This window comes from Macaca thibetana, chromosome 3 (genome assembly GCF_024542745.1).
Source record: "Macaca thibetana thibetana isolate TM-01 chromosome 3, ASM2454274v1, whole genome shotgun sequence".
Classification (NCBI taxonomy): Eukaryota; Metazoa; Chordata; class Mammalia; order Primates; family Cercopithecidae; genus Macaca; species Macaca thibetana.
This window is the reverse complement of record NC_065580.1, coordinates 122,896,618-122,922,158: the sequence shown is the minus strand read 5'-3', so window position 1 is coordinate 122,922,158 and position 25,541 is coordinate 122,896,618. Positions and strand designations below refer to the sequence as shown.

At 36.7% G+C, this 25,541-nt stretch overlaps 1 protein-coding gene across 4 annotated transcripts in view; it reads left to right on the top strand.

Annotated features, from left to right (window-relative positions):
* The window catches only part of LOC126951481 (calmodulin-1-like), a 1,062,071-nt gene that overhangs the window by 218,319 nt on the left and 818,211 nt on the right, over positions 1-25,541 (top strand). The window contains exon 1 of one of the 4 annotated variants that reach the window (XM_050785620.1): positions 16,514-16,519. The exons of the other annotated variants lie outside the window; for them this stretch is intronic. The gene's annotated coding sequence lies outside the window, so the exon portion shown is untranslated. Of the gene's footprint in view, positions 1-16,513; positions 16,520-25,541 lie in introns of those variants that run through there. 4 annotated transcript variants of the gene reach the window in all.

Here is a 25,541-nt window from a genome sequence, read left to right as displayed (position 1 = left end):
GAACATGTGAGTGTAGGCATCTCTCTGACACACTGATTTCATGTCTTTTCTAAACATATACCCAGTAGTACCATTGCTGAATCATATGATAATTCTATTTATAATTTTTTAGGACCTTCATATTTATCATAATGGCTTTACTAATTGACAGTCCCACCAACAGTGCATAAAGCTTCCTTTTCCTCCACATCCTCACCAACACTTGCTATAAAAAATAATCTTTTTGATAATAGCTTCCCTTTCCTCCACATCCTCACCAACACTTGTTATAAAAAATAATCTTTTTGATAATAGCTATTCTTACAGGTATAAATTGATGTCATTGTGGTTTTAATTTTTATTTCCTTGATGATTAGTGATGTGCAAAATATGTTTTTACATACCTGTTGGCCATTAGTGTGTTATACACATAAATTTCTACTCAGATTCTTTGCTCATTTTTAATCAAATTATTTGTTCTCTTGTTATTGAGTTGTTCGAGTCCCTTATGTATCATATTTTGGATATTATACCCTTTTCAGATGTGTGTTTTATGAATATTTCCTTTAATTCCATAGGCTTTCTCTTTACTCTGTTGATTTTCTTTGCTGTACAGAAGCTTTTTAGTTTGACGTGATCCCATTTGTCTAATTTTGCTTTTGTTGAATATGCTTTTTGAGTCATATCCAATAAATTACTGCACAGACCATTGCCCTGGAGATAATCACCTGTATTTTTCTTTTTTTTTTTTTTTTTTTTTTTGAGACGGAGTCTGGCTCTGTCGCCCGGGCTGGAGTGCAGTGGCCGGATCTCAGATCACTGCAAGCTCCGCCTCCCGGGTTTACGCCATTCTCCTGCCTCAGCCTCCCGAGTAACTGGGACTACAGGCGCCCGCCACCTCGCCCGGCTAGTTTTTTATATTTTTTAGTAGAGACGGGGTTTCACCGTGTTAGCCAGGATGGTCTCGATCTCCTGACCTCGTGATCCGCCCGTCTCGGCCTCCCAAAGTGCTGGGATTACAGGCTTGAGCCACCGCGCCCGGCCTATCACCTGTATTTTTCTAATAGTTTTACAGTTTCTGATCTCTTGTTGAAGTCTTTAATTCATTTTTAGTTGTTGTTTATATATGGTGTGAGATAAGGGTCTAATTTCTTTTTTTTTTTTTTTTTTTTTGCATGTGGATATCAAGTTTACCCAACCATTTACAGAAAAGACTGCCCTTTTTCCATTGTGTGTGCTTGGCATGTTTGCCAAAAATCAGTTGTCAAAAAAACTGTATACATTTATTACCAGGTTTTCCATTCTTTTCAATTTTTCTATGTATCTGTTTTTATGCCAGGACCATGGTGTTTTAATTATTGTAACTTTTTAGTGTATTTTGGAAACAGGTACTGTGATGCTTGCAGCTTTGTTCTTTTTGCTCAAGATTGCTTTGGCTATTTGGGTCTTTTGTGGTTCCATATGAATTTTATTATTGTTTTTAATATTTTTGTGAAAAATGCTATGGAATTATGGTAAGATTGCCTTGACTCTGTAGACTGCTTTAGGTAGTATTGACATTTTAACAATATTATTCTTCTGATGCATGAACACTGGATATTTTTTCATTTATTTATATCTTCTTTCATTTATTTCACCATTTTTTATAGTTTTCAATATGCAGATGTTTTAACCTCTTGGTTATAAATATATTCTTATTTATTTATTTTGGTAATTATTATAAATGGAATTGTTTTCTTGATTTCTTTTTCTGTTAGTTGTTATTGTACAGAAACACTGGTGATTTTTGTGTATTCATTTTGTATCCTTTACTGAATTCATTTATTAATTCTAAGAGCTTTTGATGGAGTCTTTAGTGTTTTCTATGTATAAGATCTTGTCATCTGAAAACAGAGATCATTTAACTTGTTGCTTCTATACATGAATGCCTTTTATTTCTTTTCTGTGTCTAATTACTCTGGCTAGGATTTCCAGTATTATGTAGAATATAAGTAGTAAAAGTGGGCACCCTTGTCTTGTTCCTGATCTTAGAGAAAAAGATTTCAAGTGTCGACACTTTCTGTTCATTGAATCCGTTTTGCATGGGAATATGTCGAAAGTGATGTGCTAGGTTATCTGGTGAAATGTTCGTTCCCAAGAATCGCCTGGAGAAGTATAACATTAGCAGCTACTTTGACCTTAACACATGTAGTAAGTAGGACTTCAGCACAAATTTTACAGTCTGAACTGATTTCCATGCTGTTGTGCAATCCAAAAGCCAATGACTGTCAAACACAATTATCATGCTGAGATACTATAGTAAAGGTTCACACATGTGTACAAAATCTGCTATGGCTGCAAACAAAACTTTGCTTGGCCTTGAAAACCTGCTTCCTTTTGTATAAACTATTTAATAATTGTCATGCAAACTACAAGTGTTTTGATGTTTATAGGAAGGATTTTGAAACAGTCATATAAATTAGAAGAATATCTATAATAATGAACCAAATGTGACTGTAAATTTTGGTTATATACAACATATCTCAAGCCTGTTATATATGGCTTTTTGTTTTGTTTTGTTTATTGTTATACTTTAAGTTGTAGGGTACGTGTGCTTAACGTGCAGGTTTGTTACATATGTATACTTGTGCCATGTTGGTGTGCTGCAACCATCAACTCATCAGCACCCATCAACTCGTCCTTTACATCAGGTATAACTCCCAATGCAATCCCTCCCCCCTCCCCCCCATAATAGGCCCCAGTGTGTGATGTTCCCCTTCCCGAGTCCAGGTGATCTCATTGTTCAGTTCCCACCTATGAGTGAGAACATGCGGTGTTTGGTTTTCTGTTCTTGCGATAGTTTGCTAAGAATGATGGTTTCCAGCTGCATCCATGTCCCTACAAAGGACACAAACTCATCCATTTTTATGGCTGTATAGTATTCCATGGTGTGTATGTGCCACATTTTCTTAATCCAGTCTGTCACTGATGGACATTTGGGTTGATTCCAAGTCTTTGTTACTGTGAATAGTGCCGCAATGAACATATGTGTGCATGTGTCTTTATAGCAGCATAATTCACTTTTTTCAAGATGTGATCTTTACGGTTGCAGGATTCACATTTGAACTTAGACACTGCAAGTCCTCAGTCCTTAGGCACAGGTACCAGATTACCTACATGTCATTCAAATGCTTCAATGTGACTCCAAAATATGTTTCAGTTTTGTTAAATAAAAGAGCAAGAAAAAAGAAGAAAGGAAAAAAGAAAAAAGAAGAGAGAAAAAAAAAACCTAGAACAGCAAAGAACTGATTCTACATCTGTATTAAATAATCAATAGCCACAGTTATCGTCATCACTTAGTTTTTAAAAATAATGCATGAAGAGATATAGGAAGTCAAAATCTTGAATTTTGAAAAAATATTTTATTTGTTGAGGATCTTTTTCACCAAAGGCTTTTTCTCTGAGGTTTTTTACACTTAAAAATTTATCTGTCTTCAGCTCATGTATATAATAAAATTCCTTTGGACTAATTTTGATGTCTGTGGAACCACTTTCACCTTCCCATAAGATTGTTCCTGTGGGACTTCAGGCTCAATTTCTCCTAGCTAGTTCTTCTGAGGAGCCCACATGTTCAGTGCTATCAAAAGCATCTCATTGCCGCCAGTATTTTATGAAGAGAGCTGGGTTGCATGTAGGCACATATGTGTGGCCTCAGTTTATTATAGTAATTATAACTAACACAAGGTAACTTATCCAACTCAAACCACAGATAACTCACGTATTAAAAACCTGGAAATGCTACAATTCTTTCTGTCAGGAAAATAGCTGTAAAATAAAGAAAACATCCAGATAATGACACAACTATTAAGAATAATTTGAGGAAATCAACAGACGTAATGAAAAGGTTCTTACTTAGGAGAACATGAAAAAAAACCCCAAATATGAAAATAATTGTGATTCAATTCCTTTTATTTCTCATAAAGAAACCATCCAGAAACTAAAGGATATTTAAAAATATACCTATACCCAACAAAACCACTTTATGTGCTTTTTCTTTCGAGCTTTAAAGTATGAAGTTTCAAACTCATTTATAAAGAGAATAGTTACAGGAAAATTCAAAGAGATAGTAACGAGAACATAAATTTTCTAAAATTCTCACAAATAACTATTCAATCTCTGTGCAAAAGTAGGCATAAAATAATTTCATAAAATAATTATGAAAACATTTTATTCCTTAAGTTAATTATGTTGGTTATACACACAAAATTTCTCAGATTCCTAAAGATGTTGATTTATAATGTTATTTAAAATATCATTATTGATCTTCTATGGTTGCTATTAGAAAACATACGTTCACATAAAAAAACACGTACACACACATGTTTAGAGGCATTACATTTGATATTGCCAAAAACTAGATATAGCCAAAGTGTCCTTCAGAGGCAAAAAGATTAACTGTAATGTATTTCATACAACGGAATACTACTCAGATGTAAAAAAGAGCAAACTGTTGATATACCTAGCAACTTAAATGGGTTTCACATGCATTGTATTTATTGCATAAAGACAATCTAAAAAAATCACATGCTATAAGACTGTTCAAACATTTTCTCCTTTCAATTTTATTACTTTCCTCTCTACAGGATTTTATTACATAGATATTGACACTTTTAAAATGTTTAGATATTATAAATATTAATCCATACCTTTATATTTAAAAATACCAGTTGTCTATTTTTTATTATTTTTATCATTTTGTGCTGTTATAGATTCTGTTATAGATTCATAAACTACTATTCCTAATTACTAATTTTATTAGTTATATCATCTATTTATAGCACTTATAATGTTTTGTGCAAATATTTTACTTTTCATATCCAAAATAGACAGTTATTTTGATGATCTCGGTTTTATATATATCACCTAAATCATCCATCTTCTTATGTATTGTTATTATATTAAAGATTCCTTTTCCTTTCAATATATTTTCATTTACATTTTTTATATTCTCCACTTATTAGTAATTTTTTTTTTTTTTTTTTTTGAGATGGAATCTTGCTCTGTCACCCAGGCTAGAGTGCAGTGGCACCATCTCAGCTCACTGCAACCTACGCCTCCCGGGTTGAAGCAATTTTCCTGCTTCGGTCTCCCGAGTAGCTGGGATTACAGGCCTGCACCACCACACCCATTTAATTTTTTTATTACAGATACGGTTTAATTATGTTGGTCAGGCTGGTCTCGAACTCTTGACCTCGAGCCATCTATTGGCCCAAGCATCCCAAAGTGCTGGGATTACAGGTGTAAGCCACCATGCCTGGCCTACTTATTAATCTTTTAAAGCAGTCCTATCTCTTAATTATCTAGCTATTTTGGTATGTTCATACTCCCTTGGTTATCACCACACCGTCTTGCAATATGTAAGCAGCAAGGGCCAATGACCAGGACCTAGCCATTTTAAAATTCCTCAACTTAAGGAAAGGAAGTATTAATTACTGTCTTTGCTATCAATGTGACATGTAATCCCTTTGTCAAATTGTCCCCTTTAAGTTGTTTTTAAGGTAAAACAGCAGGAGCTAAAGTTGATCTCTGTCTGTTGTGAACCAGCTGTTTATTGGTGTAGGGAACATGAGTAGAGGAATGGTCCAAGGCAGAAAGTCAGGTCAGGCCCATCTTTATCAACGCTTCATCCATCCTCACGTTTCTCAGGAGGCCTGATGGTTCTCCTGGTACAGGAACACCCTAGTGTTCAGCCACTCTACAGATTTCCACAAGGAAAGATCAGACAATGATTTTCTCCTTGTGACATTGCGGAAGGACAAGAGCGAATGTTATTCAACTGTCCTTGTGTCGAATCTCTCAGCCCTACTCCAGGTTGCATTTTACTTCACCACCTTCATCCCTCAGATCAAGGACACATTTAATTCCTCAGCTCTCAAGAATTTTCATTGGTTCATGGAATTCATTGTTCCCACCAGGGTCTCTGCTTTCTTCAGTAGATTTTGGCACCGCAGCACCAGCCAGCTTGCCATCTTGGTGGGCACCAGAGTTCTGTGCTGCATTTGGCTCCCAAGCAATGACTTTTTAAAAATTGAGCTTGGTTTCTCTCGGTGGAGAAACATTTTTCACACTGCCACTCATTACTGTGTGCTTGCTCATCTACAGTGCCCACCTGCCTAGGATGGGGGTCTGATCTTGGGCTGGAACATAGTGGAGATGTAATAAATGGTGAGAGATGACACTGAAAACAGTTCGCCAAATAAAACTGTGAAGGAAATTGAATGATAGGCTAAGGAGTTACTTTTGTCTTATGCGCCCTGTGGAAGCAATGGGAATGAGTGAGGGAAGAGTATGATCTGTATTTCAGTTAAGTGACTCTGGCATCAGTGTTAAGGATGGGTTAGCTGGATGAACCTGGAAGCATTGAGGTAACTAAACTGTCATTGCTATATTTTAGAAGAGATTATGTCTAAACCAGAAGTCAAAACCCAGTAAATGATGAAACCGGTGTAAGAGAAGAATTAGCAAGATTGGGTAAGGTATAGTGAGTGGAAGAAAAGAATGAAAACTTCAGGAAATGCTTTAGAATTTTTCTGACTTGTTTGACGAGGGATATCTTCAAAGATGTTTGGAGATAATAAATGCTATAGAATAAATGAGCAGGCTGTTGCAACAATGCAGGCAACCAATGGAATCACTTGAACCTCGAGCATTGGGTACAGTGCTAATGAAGGGATGAATTCCTACATGAGCAGTGGAGGATGGGCACATTCAAGCACAAAATCCAAAGCTTATAACATGGTTCCTAGTGAACTGAGAAGTCACTTGCTTAAATTATTGCTTAGATAATAAATAAATAAATAAATAATTTCTTAAATAATTGCTTAAATTAAGCAATGCAGAAAGGGATTTCAGTGGCTTTTGCAGCCAGAGAAATATGCTGCTCTGAGGAGTGTATTTAAATGACAGCTCAGAGCTACCCATCTCAATTCTCTGCTGTGTTACCCTGCCCTGGCTGCTCCTGGCTAAGCAGTGAGCATGGGTTGGGGAAAGGGTTACTCCTGCTGACCCATGTGAGAGCTGTGGGACCCGGACAGTCCCTTCAGCTCCAGAACTCCCCATTGTTAGAAGCCCACTGCAGTCTGCAACTCTTCCTTCCTGACTCCCCGCTTTTCTCCCCGTGTGGGACCTGTGTCGAATCTGCTCACAGTTGCCGGACCTGTGTCGAATCTGAAGTTTCCCTTAACACTGCCTCTTTTCCTTCTTTATCTTTCACAGGTATTCATCCCAGTGAATCTCCTGCGTGTCAAACATGTCTTGGTGCCTGATTCTGAGAACCCAAACTAGCGCAGAAGGTCAAGGGAAGGAGGACTCTAGGTCTGTTTGTGGATGTTGAAGTTGAGGTCATACCGGGGTTGGCAATTATCATATAAACAGGCTCTGAGGAATCTGTATCTGAGGCTCGCTGTAACTTTGGGCACAATTTATTATACTTATTTAAGTAAAATAATAACTTTCTTCTTTACAGTTATATGGTTTAAATGTATACGTGTGTTTTCAAAATGTAAACTTCAAGATGCCATCTACATATAAGTGTTCATAATTTTCCTCCATCAAATTGGTTTTCTCTACTGAGATCCAACAAATACAAAGGGGAGAAATTTTTAGAGTGAGATGCCCAATTCAAATTAAGAAAAGAGACTGCATATTTTCCCTTCAATATTTTAGATAAAGAATTGGTTATTACTTATAAGAATATTTTCAGAATACTTGTGCTTGAGAAAGGACTAGAAAAAATATTCGCATTGTTACTGCGGAGAATTCCTTCCATTTCACGGGTGCCCCAACTATATTAAGAAATGCATGGATATATTCATTTCTGTTTTAAAACCGAGCTGGATAATATTAATACTTCATATATTCATTGAAAACTTGTTCTGTCAACCACTGCACCCTACAGTTAATCTAATTATGTGCTTGATTGCTTGCTAGCTTGTGTATCTGAGGCTTACTGACTTCCCTTTTAGCAGTGAGGAGATAGTGCTCAGATATGGTGGTCTGGAGTGTAATCACGGTCTTTGGCTTGACATGGAATCTTTTACATGTTCTTCTATGATTTACAGGGACCATTTATTTCCTTCATAAAATATTCACTGAGGATCCAAGAGCCTAGATTTGCTTTCTCATGAAGGATGACCACTGGTTGTTACTGTCTCAGCATGTGCTGTTTCCTACCCACTGGAGCTTGATGGGAATGTAACGCATTCTGGCCAATGAAATATGAGCAGGAGTTCCTGTATCAGTTCCAGATCAAGTCACCTTCTTGACCATTGTCCATGTATCTTAATTAAAGCAACTTTTTGAAGCTTGGCTGTCTTTGTGGCATGGGTTTTGGAGTGAGCTGTTCCCTAGATCTGGAGAGAATAAGAAGTAGCCTTTTTTATACATATATCACCACTGAGACTGTGTTATTTTGTTGTCGTTACCATAACCTGGTCACTTCTGACTCATAAGTAGGTGCTGCTGCAACCAAAAAAGCAAAACATTGCACGACATTGGCATTGCTTTAGAGACCCCATAAAAGACAACAAACTAATCACCATTGAAGACTGCAATACAGTGAGTCATCCTTTTGGTAAGACTGTCACTTGCAATAATGTGGCACACATAAGAGGGGTAATGTTAATAATTAGACTTCTAACTAATAAAATATAAAACTGAGGAGGCATTTAAGCAATAGTTCAGTTAAAAGCTTTTAAGAGAAACTTAATGATGCAGGAGTGGGGATAATTTTATTTAATAAGTGACAAAAAGAGCTAGCTTTAGGTTTTAAACTTTGAAGAAAAAGAAGACAACATCTAGAAAGTAAAAAGCAATCCTCAGTGTGATAGGATATTTTCAGTACGCACATCTGACAAAGCAATTGTATCCAGAATGTATATTTTTGAAAGCTTCAACAAATCAACAAAAATGACAGATACCAAAATATAAGCAAAAATTTGAACATGCCTTCCAAAGAAAACAATATATTCATATCATCAATCAACATATAAAAAATGTGTTAAATCTCATCATTCATTATATTCATTAGAAAATAACTTCAGATACACAGAATAAGACAATATACATGCCAGAATGACTAAAAAAAAGTTGTCAATACGTTTTGGAAAGGATTTTTCTACAGAAGAAATCTCATATGTTGCTGACAGAAATGTAATTCGACTCAACTGCTTTTGAAAACTAGCAGTACTAATAAAAGTTGAATCATACTTAATTTAATTATAAAGCCAACAAAAATAGCCGGATGCATTCAACAAAAAGAAATACAAAAACTGTTTATAACAGTACTATTGTAGCAGTAAAAATAGAAAGCTATCCATATTAGCATAAGAAGGGATAAATGTATTATATTCATAGGACAGAACTTTAGAAAAATAGAATGAACAAACTACAGTGTCATCAATGATCTCAGAAAAAAAATGCTGATGAAAAGAAGACATACAAAAAGGAGGGCTTACTGTATAATTCATTTATATAAATTTCATACACAGGCAGAGCTTATCTATGGTGATGGAACTCGAGAGAACAGTTCCCTTCACAAGAAACGGTGATTGAAGGGGCAAGAGGGGGACTACTGGGAAGCTATTCTTAATGCAGTTTCTTAATGTGAGTGGTGGGACAGAAGTGGGTACATCATGGAATGATCTAGATATAGAAATGGATTTGTGTATGTTGCTGTTTGTATGTGTTACTAAAAAGAAATAAAAAAACAAAACATCAGCTCTGTGTCAAGGTCAAGTCAAGGATATTAATATTATGCTTCTTATTATCATTTCTTAATGGAGTAATCCAAGGTGTAACAGCAGATATAACATGCTTTGAATCCAAGTTTTGATTTTAGCATATTTTTGAGTAGTTTAACTCTTTGTAAGGAGTGCTATGTCATTATATTTTTTCTTAAGGATCATTCAAAGATAGAGAAGGAAAAATATCACATTATATTTAACAGAAAATATGATATTTCATGTTTCAAATAAAGTCATGAAAGTATTTTGTAGATAGAATTAATATCTAAAATTAGTTGACTTTAAATAAAAGATAGTATTTTTAATATGAGTTGATTGGACCGTTTTTGAATCCAATGTATTTTACAAGAGCTTAGTCATCTTACATTACCTGTATCTTGACATATTTTGCTTTGAATCAGCTTAGAATGTTAATCCTAAATTATTTTGAACAACACCTAAAAGAGAATAAATTAAAAATGAAATTGAATCACTGGAATAATGCAGTGGTAAAATAAATTATCAATATTACATAATCTTCAGTTTTTTAGTGAGTTGTACAATTTTATCATTTTTCAGGAAGGTATAAAATAGTTTAATAGCATGATCCTGTAGCCTTCTTTAAAATAACATTAAACAAACTTCAGAAATCAGAATTTTTATAAAGAATTCTACCAAAAAGGCAAAGAGAATGATATCCTTATTTATTATATGAATCAAAGTGTGAATGCAAAGAGATATATATAGCACTTAAGATACTAGTGATGATAATAAAACTCATTATGTAAGTGAAATTTCAGACTACATGTCATCAGAAAAAATATTCTAGATGAATTTTCTCAAATTCAAGAATCAATGAGTAAACCATAATATATTTCTAAGAATGAAAAATTAATATGTAATCTCCATGGAGTTATTCAACAGAAGGGATGTTATCACACAATCTTTTAACAATATCACATACGATGGTGAAAATTCATGTCACAAATAAAATCTAGGTAACCTTGGGTTTGGTGATGACTCCTTAGATACAGTGCCAAAGGCATGATCCATAGGGGAAAGAAAAAGAATTGAGAAGCCAGATGTAATTAAAATATAAATTTTCTGCTTTGTGAAAGACATTGTCAAGTAAGTGGAGACAAGGCACAGACTAGGAGAATATATTTGCAAAAAACATATCTGATAAAGAACTGTTATCCAAATAGAAATCTTAAGTTTCAGTAGTAATAAAATGAACAATACAATTTAAAAATTGGCCAAAGACCTTAATAGACATCTCAGTTATGCAGATGGAAAATAAGCATATTTAAAAGGTGTTCCATTCCATATGTTATCAGAAAAATGTAAACTAAAACAATAATAAAATACCACTGTATTCCTATTAGAATCGTCAAAATCCATAACACTGACAACATCCAATGTTGAAGAGAATGTGGAGCAACAGGAACTCTCATTTATTGCTGATAAGAATGCAAAATTGTACAGCCACTATGGAAGACATTTGGCTTTTTTGTTTGTTTGTTTGTTTAAAAACTAAACAAAGTCTTACCATACAATTTTGCTATCTCACTCTTTGGTATTTATCCAAAGGAAATGAAAATTTATTCCCACACAAATACCTTCACACAGATGTTTATAGCAGCTGTATTCATAATTGCCAAAACTCAGAATTGACCAAGATGTCTTTCAGAAGGTGAATGGATACATAAACTGTTGTGTGCCTATACAATAGAATATTATGCTAAAAATAAATGAGCTATCAAGCCTTAAAAAGCATGAGTGAAACTTAAATGCGTATTACTAAATAAAATAAACCAATCTGAAAAGAATACATGTGTTATTCCAACTATATGACATTCTGGAAAGGCAAATTTATGGAGGCAGTGAAATACTCAGTGGTTTCCAGGGGCTGGAGGAAGGGAGGGATGAATAGGCAGAGCACAGAGCATTTTTAGGTCAGTGAAAATATTCTCTGTGATATATATCACTATACTTCTGCCCAAATCCATAAAATTTAAAACACCAGGTGCAAACTCTAATGTAAATTATGGACTTTGTGTGATAATGATCCATCAATATAGTTATCAATCGTAACAAAGGTACTACTCTGGTGAAGGTTGTCAATGGTGGGGGAGGCTCTGCATGTGGGGGGCAGGGGATATATGAGAATTTTCTGTATCTTCCTTCATATTTTGCTTTGAACCTTAAAGTATTCTAAAAACAAAGTCTTCATAAAGAACATTGATTGGCAGGCCATGTGTTATGTAGAAATAATCCACAATATTATCAGAGCATTCTACTTGGTGTTTACAAATGTAAAAATGAAAAAAACAAAAAATATTTTACAATTAGGTCCAAAAGTGATGGCTAACCTCTCTGCAACAAAATTATGAGGTTTCACAGCTTCAAAATCAATCGCATTTTGATGAAGAAAGAATATGCTGCACATGAAGTAGTCGTAAGATGGAATTGATGTGAATGTTTGAAGACAGGAATCAGTATTTACCAGATTGATATGGCCTAGTTTATTTTATGAGAGTTGACGAGCAGTGAGTTGCTTTCAAAGAACACTGCTTATTTCACATGCGTATACCCTTCCCACCAGGTAAATATGGAATTAAAAACACGAGTTATCTGTTTAAATTCTTATTAAGGTTTTCTAATAGTTGTGTTTCACTATTCCTTTACTCTTAATTCTGTAAATTATTTGAAAATAATTTTTAAAGATTTTGAAAACTTAACAGTGTCTATCCAGATAGCAATGGTGACACCTGTTTTTCCTGGTGCAGAGAGAGTCAAGATGGTCCCTGTAAATAAATTTTTAGCAAAATTGCTCAAGAAAAAGAAACTAAAGGCTTCACTCTCCCTGTGGAGCCTGTTAGACTGAAAATATCTGAAATAAATAAGAGAGAGGAGGGCACGTCTTACATAAATTGGCACATAGAGCTCACTGGAATAAAAGAGATAAGAAGCAGGGAATGTTTGTGAGGCAACTGCGCTGCTGAAAACACCATAAGCCTAGATTATAAACGTGTTAGATTTTTCAAGATTTAAGATAACCCCTTGGGCAAAATCTTTCTATGGTTAAGAAGCAGACAGAAAAACCTGCTCAGTGTCCAAGGAAAATATATTGTCCAATGCTTGATTCGCATGTGTCCAAAGAGCATGATAAAAAAGGAACCAACTTACATAATGGGAAGCCAAGGTCCTTGGAGAACTATGCAATGGAGAGACCCTTCTAGGGAGAAGAATGAGACCATAACCAGGAAGATTTTGCAAAGAATTTTCTATGAGTGCCTTTCCAAATGGGAGTTTTGAATGAGATTACCTATCCACTCCACTCCATCAATGCATTGTAGGTTCTTTTGGGGTAGACACATTGTTTTGTTTCTTAGGTCTCTATATGAAAAGAACCCAAACCTGAATATGATGTAGTCCACTAATTACCAAACACTACCCACAGATCCGTGCTTTGATGCTATGACTGGTTGGGATTCTGGCTTGGTTGACTTCTTTAGTAAGAGTGAGAAATATCTGACCAGCAGAAAAGCAGATTGTTACTGACCTTGATATGGTTCACCAAATAGTTCAGTGCATGGCGAAATAGCTCTTGCACAGTTGGGGACTAAGTGACTAGCAATGACTGATTACATTTGAGTAGAATTGAGACCCATAGCTGCCGGGCACCAACACTGATCTGTCCATTTGAAATCTGCCCGGCTCTTTCCTCCTGCCATGGCAATAGGCAATACTGAAAACAGTGGTTTTCTCAGCCTTGGTTTTGGAGTAATCCCTGAGCCAACCTGAACGGATCATGTGGTTTGATTGAGAAATCAAGATCTGATTTTGTCAGACATTAACATTCCTAGGCTGTTTGTTCCTATAACATGGCCTGATATGCTTCCTGTCTTTCCCTTCTCTGGTTGCCCTTAGTTTCCTTTGCTGATTACTTTTCCTCAAATAAAATTCCACGTGGTAGCATCTGGGCCTCCTTCTCTTTCCTATCTCTGTTCTCTCCTTGGAGTATCTCATTCATTCCCATGCCTTAAGAGGTCATCTAAATGATGAAACCCAAATTTATGTTTCCAGTCTAGACCACTTATCTGATCTCCATATTATTTTTCATTCCATCCTGAACTTCTGCACTTGGATATTTTATAGGCATCTCACCTATTATTACTATCATAATGGGGCCAGGCGTGGTGGCTTACGCCTGTAATCCCAGTACTTTGGGAGGCCGAGGCGGGCAGATCCCGAGGTCAGGAGATGGAGACCATCCTGGCTAACATGGAGAAACCCCGTCTCTACTAAAAATACAAAAAATTAGCTGGGCATGGTGGAGGGAGAGCACCTGTAGTCCCAGCTACTGGGGAGGCTGAGGCAGGAGAATGTCATGAACCCGGGAGGAGGAGCTTTCAGTGAGCCAAGATCGCGCCACAGCACTCCAGCCTGGGTGACAGAGCGGGAGAGTGAGACTCCGTCTCAAAAAAAAAAAAAAAAAAAAAAAAAAAAAAAAAGAAGATTATCATAATGAAATTTTTGAACACACCTCTAAGCATGTGCCCTGACCAGTTTCGTCATCCGTTGATACCAATTTTTCCTTCTTTCTAGTTGCCTTGGCCGGAAACATAGTAATCAACTTGAATTATTCTCTTTTCTCAACCCCTCACATTTAATTCATCAGTTGGGCTTGTGAGTTTTCCTTTAAAATGTATCTCACATGTGTGGCTACAACTTATGTGCACTGCCACTCACCTAGGGCAGAGTTCCCAACATCCTTCACCAAGCATTCCGCAAGGGGCTCCTGGCTGTTCCCTGCTGCCCCCTCCAACGCCCTCAGCCCATTCTCTACACAGCAGCCAGCATGCTTTGTAAACGGAAACCTAGTCATGATTTCTTCTTGATTTTGGAGTTTCCACAAAGTCATTCAATGACTTCACTTTGCCCTTACAATAAAATATACATCCCATATCTTTCAGGTCCCGTCTACTTTTAAATCCTTACTCGGAATCCAGTCTCCCTGCCTTGCTATGTTCCAGACACGCCGGCCTCTTTTCTGTTCACAAAACAGAACCACCCCGGTCTGGTCAGTTTTACTCATCAGTCAACTTGTCACAAGGCTGTGCATATTTAACTCCCCATTTCAGCTTCTGCATCTTTAGGGAGGAGTTTTCTGACCACTTAATCAAAAATAGAACCTCCTAAATAATCCCTTCATTATTTCTATTGCAAAACTCTGTTCATTTCCTTCTCCACGGGGATCACTGGCTTGTAAAGGTTTGTTTTCTTGCTTGTTGTCTTGTTCATTGTCTGTCCCCTCCAATGTCACTTAAGCTCCACAAGGGTGTGGACTGATGATATCTTCTTCCCTGCATCCATCCCCAAAATCTAGCACGGTACCAAAGAGACAGAAATTGCCCAAGGAATACTTGTGGAATAAATGTGTATGTTTGCTTCTGTTTGAATAAGTTACATGCATTTGCAATTGTAAACTAAACTAGTGTGCTGAATGGTTTGCATTGTATTTAAGAAAAATGAATTAGGCTATTGGAATGTGAAGTTACAAAGCCAATTACCTTTTTCTGCTATAAGAAAAATTCCTTTGTCCTTCTCTTATATATGATTGAAAATATATTAGTAAAACCTTCGTTTTTTTCTCGCCCAATATGAAGGAAAAGTCTCATAACTGAATTCTAAGCAAATTTTTGCATATTCTTCAATTTGGAAGTTTCTCTCATACATAGAATTCTAAACTGAATTGGGTTTGTTTTGTATTCTTAGACTGTAAATAAGCTCAGAAAATGATAAGTAAATAAATAATGAGGTGGAAAGAAACACACAAGTAAAGGGAAAATATGTGAGAATAGGTGCCTGGCATGAAAAATCCTGAATTTTGTAAAGGATAAGTGCGAATAGAGGGCATTTCTCAGCCTGACCTCTTTCTCCAGGAGATGGCACTTAAAAAGAAAACCTAGTTTGTTTGCTGTATTGTAATTCTGTTTATTCATTTACCTCCTGCCTGGAGTAGCAAGCACAAACACATCCGTAAAGTACATGATTTAACACAAGCTCACTTTTCCTCCCTCTGAAATGCAAACACAAGAAAAGTGCAATAAACACTTCCTAAATTTGTTGTGAATATATTTTTAAAAATAGCTTGTAAACACCTCTGCTTTTGCAAGAGTGGTATTGATTTCCAGTCCACAAACTCTAAAAACCTATGTCTACCTTCATTTGTATTATCCACGTGAATTCATATAATTACATGAATAAGATCTTGGGAAGTTGGAACAAATGCTTTATAAATTAAAATTAGACCATTCATGTATATATAACTTCTGATGGGAAAACTTTATTCTATTGTTTTCACTATTTTCTTAACCTTTTGGTGCACCATAATTTCTCAGGGAGCTTTGAAAAAATTTGATGTACAGATTCCATCCTAAGAAATGATAATTAATAGGTTTGGAATCATGCTTTTAAGTTGCATTTTTTTTTAAATGCACCACAGGGTATTTTAATGTACAGTCAGGGTTGAAGATCATTATTGTGATAAATAATGAGTGCCTTGGGTATTGTCTATATAAAAGAGTATTTAGCACACTTTTATCTTTTGTAATCGGTATAAGAATGCTTGAGAGATTTCTAAACACTGAGGACTTTCCCAAGGTCAGCTCTCCTAGCAAGTGACATAAATGGTATTTAACTTCTGTTATGAACTGCAAGTTTGTGGTGCCCCTTAAATTCATATATGTAAACCCTAGCCATGAATGGGGGTGGTGTTAAGAGGGGGAGTCTTTGAGAGGTAATTAGGTATGAGAGTGGAGCCTTTCTAATGGGAATAGTGTTCTTATAAGAAGAGATGAGAGAGAATGACCTTGACTCTTCTGCCAAATGGGGACACAGCAGGAAAACAGCAGTCTATGAACCAGGAAGTGGGCCCTCTCCAGACAAAGGATATGCCGGTGCCTTGATCTTGGACTTCCCAGCCTCCACAACTATGAGAATAAATGTTTGTTGTTGAAGTCACCCAATCTATGGTTTTCTGTTATAGGGGCCCAAATGGACCAAGACAATTTCTCTGCCTGTTTACCTTGGAAACCAGCTGTGATCATTTCATCGTTTACATTAAAACTTTTTTTAGGCCGGGCGCAGTGGCTCAAGCCTGTAATCCCAGCACTTTGGGAGGCCGAGACAGGCGGATCATGAGGTCAGGAGATCGAGATCATCCTGGCTAACCTGGTGAAACCCCGTCTCTACTTAAAAATATAAAAAACTAGCCGGGCGAGGTGGCGGGCGCCTGTAGTCCCAGCTACTCGGGAGGCTGAGGCAGGAGAATGGCGTGAACCCGGGAGGCGGAGCTTGCAGTGAGCTGAGATCTGGCCACTGCACTCCAGCCTGGGCAACAGAGCTAGACTCTGTCTCAAAAAAACAAAACAAAACAAAACAAAACAAAAAAACTTTTTTTAATCTTTTAAAATATTTTCTTAAATAAAATTACAGGATTTTTTTTTCCTACTGTTTCTTACTTTGGATGATTTTGTTCCTTTTTCATAGCAGACAAATACTGTGACAGTGTTAAAAATAGCAGTGGTTTAAATAATGCTAATGTTTTCATAAAAGGTAATTTTTCTTATTAAACAGTTTAAATTGAAGTAGAAAAAAATGTAGTCATTAAAGATATGTTGAATTGAAAATAAAAATAAACATAGTCCTATTACTTAAGCATGAATCTGTTGAGCCTGTGGTTACATTTGGTTCTTATATTTTTTTCTTGAGTTATTTTACTATCATAATTATAATTTTCATGGTTTAGGCTTTTGAATAAGTCATCATCTCCTGTCTGAAAAGAAATATCTTCCCAGAGTATTTTTATGTCCTATTATGGTTTTCAACCATAATGAGAAATTAACTATAATTTTCTATTAATTATAAAATAAAACATCAACCCTTTGACCACATTAGGGTAAGTAATTTAGTCAGGTGGAGCTTACTGACATGATGAATCTCTTCAGGTCTTTTTTGAAAGTTGTTATGAATGTTAAAAGTCTCAGAGGTTAATCCAGCATTTCAAGTACACCATCAATTTTTTTCTGGCATTTTAATATTTTGCATATTTATTGCTTTTAATTTTTTCATATGTTGAAAAGCCGGACTCTCCCCCTTCTTTCTTACCTATGTTTTCCCTTCTCTTCCTGTTTTATTTTAGGTATATGACTGTAATATGGTTTTCCACATCTGAAAGCCTTTGTCTATTTTCTCCATGTGTAACAAACAACCTACCCAATATAATATTCTCAGATCATCTTATTCTTATATCTAAATTATCTGAACCCTGGCATTTAGTTTAGAACTAATACCTGCTTGCTTTATAAATACCAAGTTGTTTTCCTCTCATATATGTATGCAATTTTTATTTTCTTTTTTAATTAAAATTTCTATGAAGAAATTCCTAATTCTCCAATTATGATTTAGACCCTTCAAAATACGTACAGCAGGATCTTGCTTTTCAGAACAATTGCATTTGCTTCCATGATTATACTTGGATTTATAGTTTTTCTACAATGCGTTCCATTTCACTAGATTGTTAGCCATACATATGGTTCTGAATCAGATCCAGAGATAATTTTCTCTTCCTCCATTTTAAAAATTTCTGTGAAGTCTTTGATTACTGCATGCATTAGTCCATTCTCATGCTGCTAATAAAAACATTCCCAAGACTGGATAATTTACAAAGGAAAGAGGTTTGATGGGCTCACAGTTCTATGTGGCTGGAGGCCTTACAATTATAGTGGAAGACAAAGGAGGAGCAAAGGCATGTCTTACATGGCAGCAGGCAAAGAGAGTGTGTACAAGGGAAATCCCCTTTATAAAACCATCAGATCTCATGAAACTTATTCACTGTGATGAGAAAAGCATGGGAAAAACCTGCCTCTATGATTCAACCAGCTCCCACCAAGTCCTTCCCATGACATGGGGAGATTATGAGAGCTAAAATTCAAGATGAGATTTGGGTGGGGACACAGCCAAATGATGTTATTCTGCCCCTGGCCCCCTCCCAAATCTCATAGCCTCACACTTCAAAACCAATCATGCCTTCTCAACAGCCCCCCAAAGTCTTATATCATTTCAGCACTAACCTAAAAGTTCACAATCCAAAGTCTCATCTGAGACAAAGCAAGTCTCTTCCATCTATCAGCCTGTAAAATAAAAAGCAAGTTAGTTACTTCCTTGATACAATGGGGGTGCAAGCATTGGGTAAATGCACTCATTCCAAATGGGAGAGATTGGCCAAAACAAAGAGGCTACAGGCCCCATGAGTTCAAAATCCAGGAGGGCAGTCAAATCTTAAGGCTCCAAAATGATCTCCTTTGACTCCATGGCTCATATACAGGTCATGTTGATGCAAGTAGTAGGTTCCCACGAAATTGGGCAGCTTCAACCCTGTGGCTTTGCAGGGTACAGCCTCTCTTCTGGCTACTTTCAGGGGCTGTCATTGTCTGCAACTTTTCCAGGCACACAGTGGAAGCTGATGGTGGGAGACTCTGTGTGGGAGCTCACAGTCCACATTTCCCTTCTGAACTGCCCTAACACCTCCGTGAGGTCTCCGCCCCTGCAGCATATCTCTGCCTGGATATACAGGCATTTCCATACATCCTCTGAAATCTAGGTGGAGGTTCCAAATCTTAATTCTTGACCTCTCTGCAGTCACAAGCTCAACACCTTGTGGAAGCTGCCAAGTCTTGGGACTTGCACCCTCTAAAACAATAGTCTGAGCTACATCTTGGTCCCTTTTTTGCCATAGCTGGAGTGGTGGGGACCCAGGGCACTAAGTCCTGAGCCTGCACACAGCAGGGCGATCCTGGACCTGACCCAAGAAACTATTTTTTCCTTCTAGGCCTCTGGGTCTGTGATGGGAGGGGCTGCCATTAAGGTCTCTGATATCACGGAGACTTTTTCCCCATTGTATTGACAATTAGCATTTGGCTACTCATTACTTAAGCAAATTCCTGCTGGTGGCTTGCATTTCTCCCCATAAAATGGGTTTTTCTCTTCTACTACATCACCAGGTTGCAAATATTTCAAACTTTTATGCTCTGCTTCCTCTTGAACTCTTTACTTAGAAATTTCTTCCACCAGATACAATAAATCATCTCTCTCAAGCTCAAAGTTCCACAGACCTCTAGGGTAGGGGCAAAATGCCACCAGTCTCTTTGAATTGCAAGAGTGACCTTTAACTCAATTCTCAACAACTTCCTCATCTCTATCTGAGATCACCTCAGCCTGGACTTTATTGTCCATATCACTATCAGCATTTTGAGCAAAGCTATTCAACAAGTCTCTAGGAAGTTTCAAACTTTCCCACATCTTCCTGTCTTCTGAGCCCTCCAAATCTCTAGGAAGTTACAAACTTTCTCACATTTTTCTTCTTCTGAGCCCTAGCATGGTTGCTGCTTTCTTCACTGCCACGTTTAGCTACCGGGACCCCATCAGATCCCTGAGTGGACATCAGCATTTAACCAGGAGACAGAGAGTGAAGGCTGAAAAAAGGAAGACTCCATACTGATAAATATAACAACAACAACAAAAAATGATTAGAAAGCAGAAGCAATGCTTTAAGTCTTGTTTCAGAGAGAAAAGAAATATAACAGTAAAAAAATGGAACAATAATTTATAAAACAAAAGAGTTGTATCTGTTTCTGGATTACCCAGCTAATCTTTTCTTAAAATGTGTCTTGACATTACATTAATTCCATAAAATATAGATTTGTTTGTGTGCTTTTCTTTTTTTGTTTTATTTTGTAATAAAAGCAATAATGATTTTGAACAAAAATTAAAAAGATATATTTTTAAAAGGACTCATTGTATTCAACCTAGTTACTCTTTTTCTTTTCCATTTTTAAAGTTGATAAAATCAAACTCATGTTCCAGGCATCCAAGAACATTAGTTTTTAAACAAATGCTTTTCAGGCCTACCTGGCATCCTGGCTCCAGATACAAGAAGTGTTAGATATTTTTATTCAACTTTCACCAAGTGCTCAACCATGACCCTATATATTGGAACTTTATGGCACCGGGAAGGATAGATTGTGAGAAATGATTTTGGTCCCCAAATACTTAGCCATAGGGATGTGACCACCATTCATCAGTTTCATCATGTGCACTGGTACTTTCAGAAGCTCTAAACATTGCACCTTAGCATGTGAAAGCTCTAAGCAAACTTTACATAATGCAGTTTCCCAAACTTATTTTGCTTTGAAAAACCTTTTTGAATACCTCATAATCTCATCTAAATATTTCAGTAGAACACACTTTAGAAGCTCTCAAAGCCTGTGGGTGCTGTGTGCCTAGCCCAGCTGCTCAAGGGTAGGCAGACACCTCATCTGTGTGAGAGGAAGGGCTCAGCCTCTCCTCTCCCCTGTTCCAAGATGCCCTGTCACACTCTTCCTGGAGTGCTTCTTGAAGTCCCCAAGAAGGCAGAACCTCAGGCAACGTCACATTTACCAGGGTTCTCACTGTGTTCAAACAACAAATATGCAATATAGCCTCACTCTGGAAATCTTCTAGGAAGATTTTTATCTGCTACATTTTATCTGCTAGGAAACTAAATTTCTGGGAAAAAAAAAAAAAAAACTAACAGATATTTGTTTTCAAGATCGTATAGTGGAAAATTTAAGCTCACGTGTTGCAAATCCTGTGCTTATCTTAGTATTCATTGAACACTATGTTTAAAATATTGTACAGGGAGAGAGGTCACACCTTGAAGCCAAACTGGTGCCCACTCCCTGGCTGGAGATTGTGCCAAGGACATGTTTTAGAACCAATTCTTCTGTGGCAAAGTAGTAGACAATGTTCAGTAGACATACTAATAATTCTCCAAACCTTGAGAATTGAGTTGCTTTTTCCATTTACATTGGCATTCTTTGTATTTTGAATACATGTAACTAGATATAACTTCATTACAAAAATATCATGGACTTAATGTTTTACAACATTCTGATAACACAGTTATATGTAACCAAATGGGTTGTTATTATTCTTTATTAAAATTTTCAGGGCAGAAGGTTCAACATTGTATACCCACTTAAAGTAAGAAACTTTTAATACATATACTTTAAATTATTCCTTCTTTATTGCAGCTCAGTTTTCTTTCATTCAACCCTCTGTGGAGATGAACAGCCAACTTCTCACCTCAGAAACTAAACCCATATGACGACTGAACAATGTCACTGAATTGTGTTTCTTCAACCGTTTTTTTTTTTTGAGAAATGGGGTCTAAATTATTCATTTACCTAATAAAATGCTTATTATTGAATAATTTTGTTGAAGTATGCTAAATTCCTCCTGCATTCCCTATCTCTATTTGATTATGAGGAAGGGGAAGATAGAGAATTTCATTACAATAGAAAGATCAGGTGGCTATGTAATCAACCACCTATCAGATATTTCAGTCTTCACCACGATGGGCTCATCTGGTAGTCATCAGACTTACTTAAATATGTGTGGTAATAATGAACGAAATATTGCTCATTTGAGCAGTTCTAACTGCTGAAAACTTATATTGAGATCAAATCCATTTACTTCTCTTTTTCCAATGTGCTCTGGATGAGACCTCAAAGCCACAGACAAAAAGTCTCATGTGATTTTCCCAACCACCCCCAAATGACTGCACTTATCAATATTTGCTTCCTGTTTACTTACATCCTCACCATTTCCTGTAAGTGTGTCTCATAGGGCATAATTTAAAACCATTTCCATTTTTCTATTACCAATTCTGATTAAAACCCCAAGCCACTCCTTCTAATTATGAAGGGCTAATTGTAATGCGATAATGGCAGAATTATTTGGCTTGGTCAGAAAATGGAATTTTTGTCCCCTCTCATCCATTCCACTTCACTAGACATGCAGTCCAACACGGTAGTTAGCTTTCAATGACCACATCTGGCTGTTGTCGACAAAGACTTAGTTTACTATTCAAAGAGATAAAATGTTGTTCAGTGTGAAAAAGTAAGTGGTTCCTATTCATAGTTTTAAAATGCTGTTTCATCTGTGTATCAGTCAGGCCACATGATATTTACATTTAGTGGCCAGACAACATGTTTGGAACAGTTTTAATTTTTTCTTTCATTAATCTGAGATCTTGCCCTATCTTTAGCAAGTCCTTCGCTCTCCAATAACTTCTATCATTTATCTTCTTCTTGCGTCTGTTACTTATTAAATTGTGATCTTTTTTCAAGTACAAATGTCTGCATAAAAATGATGATCCATTTGTTCAGTAACATGCCCCAGGGTTGCTTCTCTCCTAATCAGTATATATTTAGCTTCCAGCAATGAGGTCTCAGCCAGAGTCTACCCAAGTGTTTAGTTATGAAGAGCAGTTTAACAGGAATCCAGATTAAGTTACTAAATCTTGACAGAACTGCTTACCAAGTTGTTCCATTTGAGTGCAAACATTAAATGGAGGTTGAATACAAGACGAGAACTACTCACTGACATGTAATTTGGAATCTAGCAGATGTATTATGTTGAAAATATATTAAAGATACACGATGGGATTACACTTCCAAACTATCGCTGGAAAAGATGTGGAAATTAACATCCTTAATAATAAGTGACAAATTAACTATTAGAAAATAGGCCTACTTTATGCAAAATGGAGACAAAGAGGCTAAAACTTCTTGAAGGGTGTGTGTGTGTGTGTGCACGCGCGTGCACGTACACGCATGTGTTTAAAGGTTTTTCAAGCTTCATCTGCCAAACTTGCAAGCTAATGATTCGTCTACGAACTAAGGCACAATCGTTGGTCAGACATGAGATAATGAGTCAGAGCTTGTGGGAATTATGTTTATGTATTTGTTGATTTTTCTATTTCTAGTGTGACCATATATACATCAGTTTGTACACCTGGGAAATGGGCAGTTTATCTCTGTTGCTCCACTGTAATTTAAAAAATCAGCTCATTTTATTCTCAAATATGCAGTCCAGTTTAGAGGAAATATAATTGGAATCATCTTCCTTACATACCCCATGTGGCCTTAGAGTTTACAAGAGAAACATCAGGAAGGAGAGAGTGATACTCTCTTCCTTATTTGGCCTTACTTTTGCTGTGGCATTAGAGATGTTGTGATTTCTGTGATCTTGAGTGGCACATGATGAAGGGTTACCTCTGTTGTGGCACTAAGCCCCACTACAGCCTCCGTTGGTCCCTGGGATCAGAATCCAGGGATATCGCCTGTGAAGCCCTGAAGTTGACATGGAAACTCTTCAAACAGATTCTGAGGACACAGGCAACGCTTCACAAAGCAGACAAGGCCACTGAAGGCCTATTTACAGAGGTTTGAGCACAAAAGTATTCTATAAGATTTGGATCAAATAGTTCCACATTATCATAGAATAGCCATGCCTGTGTAAAGTAACGAAACAGAATACAAGTGTGTAAAATAAATTATCAAAGGATGCTATGCTCCAGTGTCCCACCAAACATGTGATTAGATGCTTGAACATACTGCAAAGCAAATATTTGTTTTTATACATTAGAGGCTGAGGTTCATGAGGAAAATCATGAGGAAATCAAAACAGTGAATAAAATCTATCTACCTTAGGCAATTTACATTTTAGACATGAGGGCTATTATAGCAAAGTGGTTAGAAGCCTTAATGCAAATATTTTGTTTCTGTCAATTTTTACCCAAGTGACCTCAGTAAAGATTTTATTGCCTCTCAAAATCATAGTTTCCTGATCTGTAAAATGAGGATAGCAATAGAACTTACCACATAGGGTTATGGTAAAGAGTAAACTAGCTAATAATGCATGTAATGTCCTTTGAGAGTTACCTGGCACTGAGTAAATATCACATAAACATTTGTTCTACGAGCATTACCTAAACCACTACAACATTAAGAGGTCAGGTATGTGGTCATCAGTGTTCTGACATTCTTAACTCTCCAGAACACTGTGGAAATCAGGACACATTTAAGTTCAGTAGGAGTTGATTTACCTTGTCTTTACTTGGAATCCATTAATGGATACCGTGGGAGCAAATTCTAAAAGCTTCAATATCATTAAATTTTATCATTGTAAGCCGAATTATGTATTTTCAAATCCTTAGAAAATGTAAGAAATTTGGAATTAGAGAAAATAGCCACCGTAGCAGATCTACTATAGCTGACCTTTCTGTAAAGAGGAAAAAAATATGTACTATAATTGATATGGTTCGGCTCTGTGTCCCCACCCAAATCTCATCTTGAATTGGATTCTCATAATTCCCATGTGTTGAGGGAGGGACTGGTGGGAGATGATTTGAATCATGTGGGTGGTTTTCCCCATACCCTTCTCATGGACGTGAATAAGTCTCTCGAGATCTGATGGTTTTATCAGGGGGTTCCGCGTTTGCATCTTCCTCATTTCTTCTCTTGCTGCTGCCAGGTAAGAAGTACCTTTCACCTCCCACCATGATTCTGAGGCCTCTCCAGCCACGTGGAACTGTGAGTGTAAACCTCTTTTTCTTCCCAGTCTCAGTTATGCCTTTATCAGCAGCATGAAAACAGACTAATGCAATGAGGTTTCAAAACAAAAAGCAAATCAAATTACATAAGCTAGAACAATGTAAAGAGCAGAAGGAAACTCCATTTATGTCCTAGTTTTCTGGAGGATGTTATGACATGTCAAAACACCATAATGAATTCTTACAGCGCATCAGAAAAATCCCTAGAAGAAGTCAGTGCCCTTTGTTAATTAGCAAGGCCGACTAGTGTCAGTGTACTTTCCAAAGGTATCAGGGAGACACTTATGCCAGATTTA